This window comes from Morus notabilis, unplaced genomic scaffold, assembly GCF_000414095.1.
Source record: "Morus notabilis unplaced genomic scaffold, ASM41409v2 Scaffold436, whole genome shotgun sequence".
NCBI classification, from domain to species: Eukaryota; Viridiplantae; Streptophyta; class Magnoliopsida; order Rosales; family Moraceae; genus Morus; species Morus notabilis.
Genome location: NW_010362623.1, coordinates 591,138 through 597,197, shown reverse-complemented (window position 1 = coordinate 597,197; position 6,060 = coordinate 591,138).

Below are 6,060 nucleotides of genomic sequence, written 5' to 3'. Positions count from 1 at the left end.
CGGCCTAGTACACATCATGGCATACATAAGGCTCCTGGTAGCTGATGTAAATGGGTACTGTCTCATATCCTCTTCCTCCTGTGGAGTCTTAGAACATTTCTCTTTAGAAAGATGAATACCATGCCTTGAAGGCAAATTCCTTTTCTTAGAGTTTTGCATCAAGAACCTAGACAACACTTTGTCTAATACAATGCTTAAGACAGCGCCAACAGCCTGTTCTTACGATCTCGAATAATCTTGATCCCGAGAACATAGCTTGCCTCTCCCAAATCTTTCATTTGGAATTGGTTGGCTAACCACTTCTTTATGTCTAACATGGCTTCTATATCATTCCCAATGAGATGAAAGAACAAGAAAGACCATATTCTTTTCTTTCTTACACTTATAGACACATGGCTCATCTTCATTTTGATAAAATCCGTAAGACTTTATAGCCTCATCAAACCTGATGTTACATGATCTAGAAGCATGTTTCAGTCCATAAATCGACCTCTTCAGTTTACAGACTTTCTACTCTTGACCTTTAGCTATGAAACCCTATGGTTGTTGCATGTAAATAGTTTCTTCAAGATAGCGATTCAGAAATGCCATCTTGACATCCATTTGTCATATCTCATAGTCTAGACATGTTGTAATAGATAAGAGTATCCTGGAGGACTTAAGCATAGCTACCGGTGAGAAAGTTTCTTTCTAGTCAACTCCCTCTTTCCAGGTATAACCCTTAGCCACTAACCTTGCTTTATAAGTCTCTACCTGTATGTCTAGTCCTCTTTTCCTCTTGAAGATCCAATTGCACCTGATGGGTTTTACTCCTTCAGGTAAATCTTCAAGTTCCTAGACCGAGTTGGAATACATCCAATCCATCTTGAGTTTCATGACTTCTTGCTATTTTTCATTGTTATAGTCTTCCATTGCCAACTTAAAAGTCAATGGATCTTCCTTGCCCTCATTAGCAGTGACAAGGTGTGCTTGCCCTGTGTAGCGATCAGGTAATCTTATTACCCTCCCACTACGATGTACTTGCACCGAAGTCTGACTTGAAACTGTGGTCTTTTCTATATGTCGTTCAACAACCTTTGTTGTTAGTGGTCCAATCTCATCGGGAAATAACTCTTCTAACATAACTTTTTCCGGGCTTGAAATCTATCATATAGTTATGCTCCAAAAAAGTTATGTTTGTTGACACAAGCATCTTTTGGTCTTGAGGACTGTAAAACATACATCCCTTTGTCCCTTCTGGATATCTTACAAATATACATAGTTGATCTGGGTTCCAGCTTCCTAGTCTTTCCTTTTAGCACGTGTGCTGGGCACCCCCATATGCAGTATGTCTTAAACTAGGTTTTCGACCGCACCACAACTCTAGGGGTGTTTTAGGAACATACTTAGATGGAACTCTGTTCAGAATATAAGTAGTGGTTCTAAGGGCATATCCCCATAACGATATCGGTAAAGAGGAATAACTTAACATTGATCTCATCATGTCAAGTAAGGTTTGATTTCTCCTTTCTGCCACACCATTTTATTGTGGCGTACCTGGTGAGCTTAGTTGTGACAATACTCTTTCCTCAGTTAGATAATCTTTGAACTCTATGTCCAAATATTCACCACCTCGATTTGATCGAAGTGTCTTGATTGGTTTACCTAATTGTTTTTCAACTTCAGCTCGAAATTCCCAAAACTTTCCAAAAGTTTTATATTTCCTTTGCATTAGGTAATACATCATACTGTATTAGCTCTAGACATTCATTGGCTCTTTCACCCTTATCTGAGAAAGGTCTTTTAGTCATTTTACCTTCCAGACACGATTCACAGACCGGGAGTTCACTAACTATTAGTTTACCCAAAGGACCATCCTTTACTAGTCTTTCAATCTTGTTTAGGTTTATTTGTCTAAGTCTAAGAAGCCATACATATGTGTTATTTACATGAGAAATCTTTTACCTTTTAGTTTTAGGTCCGACAACGTTGAACATTTCAACATTAAGCAACGAGTCAAGCATTAGTTTAAGATGGTATGAACCATCTTCTAAATTTTCAGAACAAATATCGTAACCATTACGAGAAATAGAAACTGAAATATTATTAAATTAATAGAGAATGAATTCTCATAAAGTTTGGAAACATAAATCAAATTTCTCCTCATGCATGGAACAAAATTAACATTGTTTAAAATTAGGAATCTATTATTCCTAAATTAAAGTCTGACTTCTCCCACTGCTTTTGCCGATACTCTAGCTCCATTGCCTACTCTCATGGCATATTCCCTATTGGCAAGCTCCCTGTAGAAGCTAAGACTCTGCAAAGAGCAACAAACATGATTAGTCGCTCTCGAATCAACTATCCAAGATGAGGTGTCACCTTCTACTAAACATATTTCAAGAACTAGTAAATCATATTTACCTTTGTTCTTATTCTTGAGGTATTTTCGGCAGTTCCTCTTCTAGTGGCCTTCTTTATTACAATAGAAACATTTTCCATAAGCCTTCTAATAGACGTTTTTCTTTGCATTTCTTATCATGCTACTCGGCTCCATATTGTCTACCTTTCTCTTCAACTGATTCAGAGATTCATAAGTTCTTAGATCAACCAACAACTTGGTCAAATCTGCATTCAACTTGTTCTAAATGTAGTTGTCTATGAATTCATTGAATGTTGAGGGCAAGCTTTCAATAATGAAACTGACCTTTGTTGCTTCATCAAACTTTACACCAATGATTTCACTCATGTAAAGTAATTCAATCATGTTCAAAACATGTGTAGTGACAGTTGTCCCGGGTTTCATTCCATAATCCAATATATTATGGATATCTCTTAGAAGCTTTTCCAAACTAGCTAAGCCAAACAGAGCATGGAGAGACATAATTATCTCTCTTGCAGTTTTAAGATACTCGTGATCTTTTTGAAGCTCGTCACTCATTGAGGTTAACAAATAGTACTTTACTTCATTCTCTACCTTAATCTAGTGGCTTTGAGCTTCCCATTTGGCTTCCGAGGCATTCCGCTTGGGAATTGGACGACATTCCTCCCCTATGACAAAATTGAGACCTTTACATGTTATAAACATGTCCAAAGTACTTATCCACTTAGCATAATTATCACTGATCAGTGTTTCATTTGTGAGTACGTCGATAATTGGATTAGACATATTGCTGGAAATAAATAGAAATCATGAATATCATTTAACAATAAGCATTTAGGCATAATTAAAAATGATGCATGACAAAATACACAAAATCATGTTTTGATTTCTATGCCAACGATAATCCAATTTACCACAAATAAAGTGTATCTTTGGGTAGTCAAGTTATTTGCAAATTGAATCAAAACTCTTCTCAATTAATAAAGTTATCAAAATATCTCATATTTTCAACTTTATTAATTACCCTTATTTTGGTCAAAATATAATCAAAAAATTTGATTATATTTTATGAGTGTAACCCACCATTTCAGATTCCATAGACTTAACTTTGGATTGCTACCTTTGGGTAGTCAATTCAAAAATACATCCCGAAATCCCATCACTAGAAAGCCAACCTTGATATTGGCCCGGCAAGAACACTCTCCTTTAGGAGGGCGAATCAAAGTCGCCGCAAAGCCCTTCTCTGGATCTCACGGTGTTGTGCTAACGATGGAGACCAATGGGTCATGTTGTCACATTACCCTCTCCCACTCAATATTTTGCAAATTATGTATTTTATTTTGTAAATCATCTCATGTTTACAAATTCTAATAAAATAAACAATTTATTTATTAAATATGTGAAATTTAAACTTTTAACTCTTAAAATGAATTTCACATGATAACATTAATTTTGCAAATCCAATTTGCTACAAAATCAATCTAATCTCATTAAATTAATTTGAGTGGATAATTATTTAATTTATAAAACTCCTTTTAAAAAATAAATAATTAAAATATACGCATGTATGCATGACATGATAAACATATGAGTAGGCACACTAAATCTATATGGCATGTTATATGCATGGACATATAATATATAATCATCACATGAAATATAAAATATACAATTGGCTATTCAGATGAATTTGAATAGCCGATTGCATCTAAAAAACTCTTTCGAAAACTCTTTCGAAAAAATCACAAGCCAAATAGGGTTTCAGAAACCCACGGGCCCATAAGGGCCCGCTTTGGCTCACCATGGCTCAGCCACAGATGTAGGCATGCGGGGCGGGCAACAGGGCGCACGGGGCTTGCTGGGCGCACTGGCAGGGCACGCTGACCACGCGAGTGGGGCGCGTTGGGCACACTGGCGGGCCGCAGGCGAGGCGCGGTAGGCATGAGAGTGGGGCGCAGGTAGGGCGCGATGGGCATGCTTGTAGGGCACAGGCAGGTGTTGGTGCTCCGGCGAGATTAGGAGATTTTAAAATTTTCAAATAAAATTTACAATGAAAAATCGTACATCTGAAAGTTTACAAATTTCTAATCGAATTGGAAAAATTATAAATGAATAATACCAATCCATTGAACCATATAATTAATGACCAAATCCATCATTCATACATTCATCACACGAATCAAAATATAAACATCCATAAATACAAAGTGCCTACTTATCACATGCATACTTATTAAATATCACATATTCAATATTAAGTTGATTATCATATAATCTCGGTATAAATTAATATAGTCTATAGACCGCTCTGATACCATTTGTTGGTTTCCGAATCGAATTCAGGTGCAAAAGCATGACAATACGGATCGGGTCTGAACAAAAATTTTCATAAAACTTTTGTGAACGTTATAGAAGATATTAATTTACGACAAATAAATTAATCTAATTAATTTAGTACAAGAATTATACCTTGCTAACGATTAGGAAGATAACTTGAATTCTTTGACCAACGAACGATCCAAGCTCTAAGCTTTCTTAGAATACCTGAATCTTCCATGTCTACTCCTTGAAACTTGCAAGACTTAGAGTGTGGGCTCTGGGGTAGAACTATCGTTTATGATCACTCGCTAATTTGTCTTTCTTCACTATCATCACATGTATATGAAGAAACTATGAGATAGAAGAACTTTTCTTCTCTTTTTCTGTCTCTATAAAGTCGGCCAACACTAGGGAATTAGGAGATCAAAATCATCAACTTCTTCAATTCCTATTGGCTCCTATTTATAGAATATTAGGAGAACCCTTTTGCTTGTAGACAAAGAAATAGAAAATTGGAAATTGTCATATTTTTAATCTCATTAAAAATACAGTTTCCCTTTTAATTTTAGAAACAAACTTTCCTTTTCCCTTTTAATTTTGGAAACAAACTTTTATTCCCTTTTGCTTATAGGGTGGCCGGCCAAACTAAGGAAGAGAGAGAAAAAATTATTGCTTTCTCCAGTTTCCAATTTTACCTCAAATTCAATTCCAAATAAAGTAACACTTTACTTTCCCTTTTAAATTTAATTAGAAAACTTGTTATACAAGTAACCCAGATTACTTAGAGAGCAAGCAACTAAATCCCAGTGGAATTTTTCCCTGTCACACCCCTCTGTGGTCCCACCACAATATGTGACAAAATGATTAAATAATCACGTTATTTAATATATAATTAATTCTTCATTAATTATTCGCGAGTGAAATAAAATCTTGATAATTCATCTCGTCTTGTAAATAATACAAGGATGACCCAGAGACTTATGAACATATAAGTCCGAGCTCCAATAAAATTAATAATAAATTAACTCTTAAATTAATTAATTAATTCTATTAATTCCAAAAATTACTCCACTAAATACTTGAAATTACACTCTTGAAATTATAGACATAATTTACTTCTAAGAAGTTGAAGTATCCATTTAATATAGTCATTACATTTAGATTGATCCTCCATAAATAATTCATAATTAGAGCTAGGTGAAATCAGTTAACTTGTATAATTATATCTTTATGTTGGGAATGGTGTCCTAGAAGCATAAGATTTAATAGGATATTTATTATTTATTAAATAAAATAGTTTATTCATCATTTTATGTGCATATATTTATGAATATTTTATGAATATCAAATGAAAATTCCATGCTTATTTTTGTGACCTT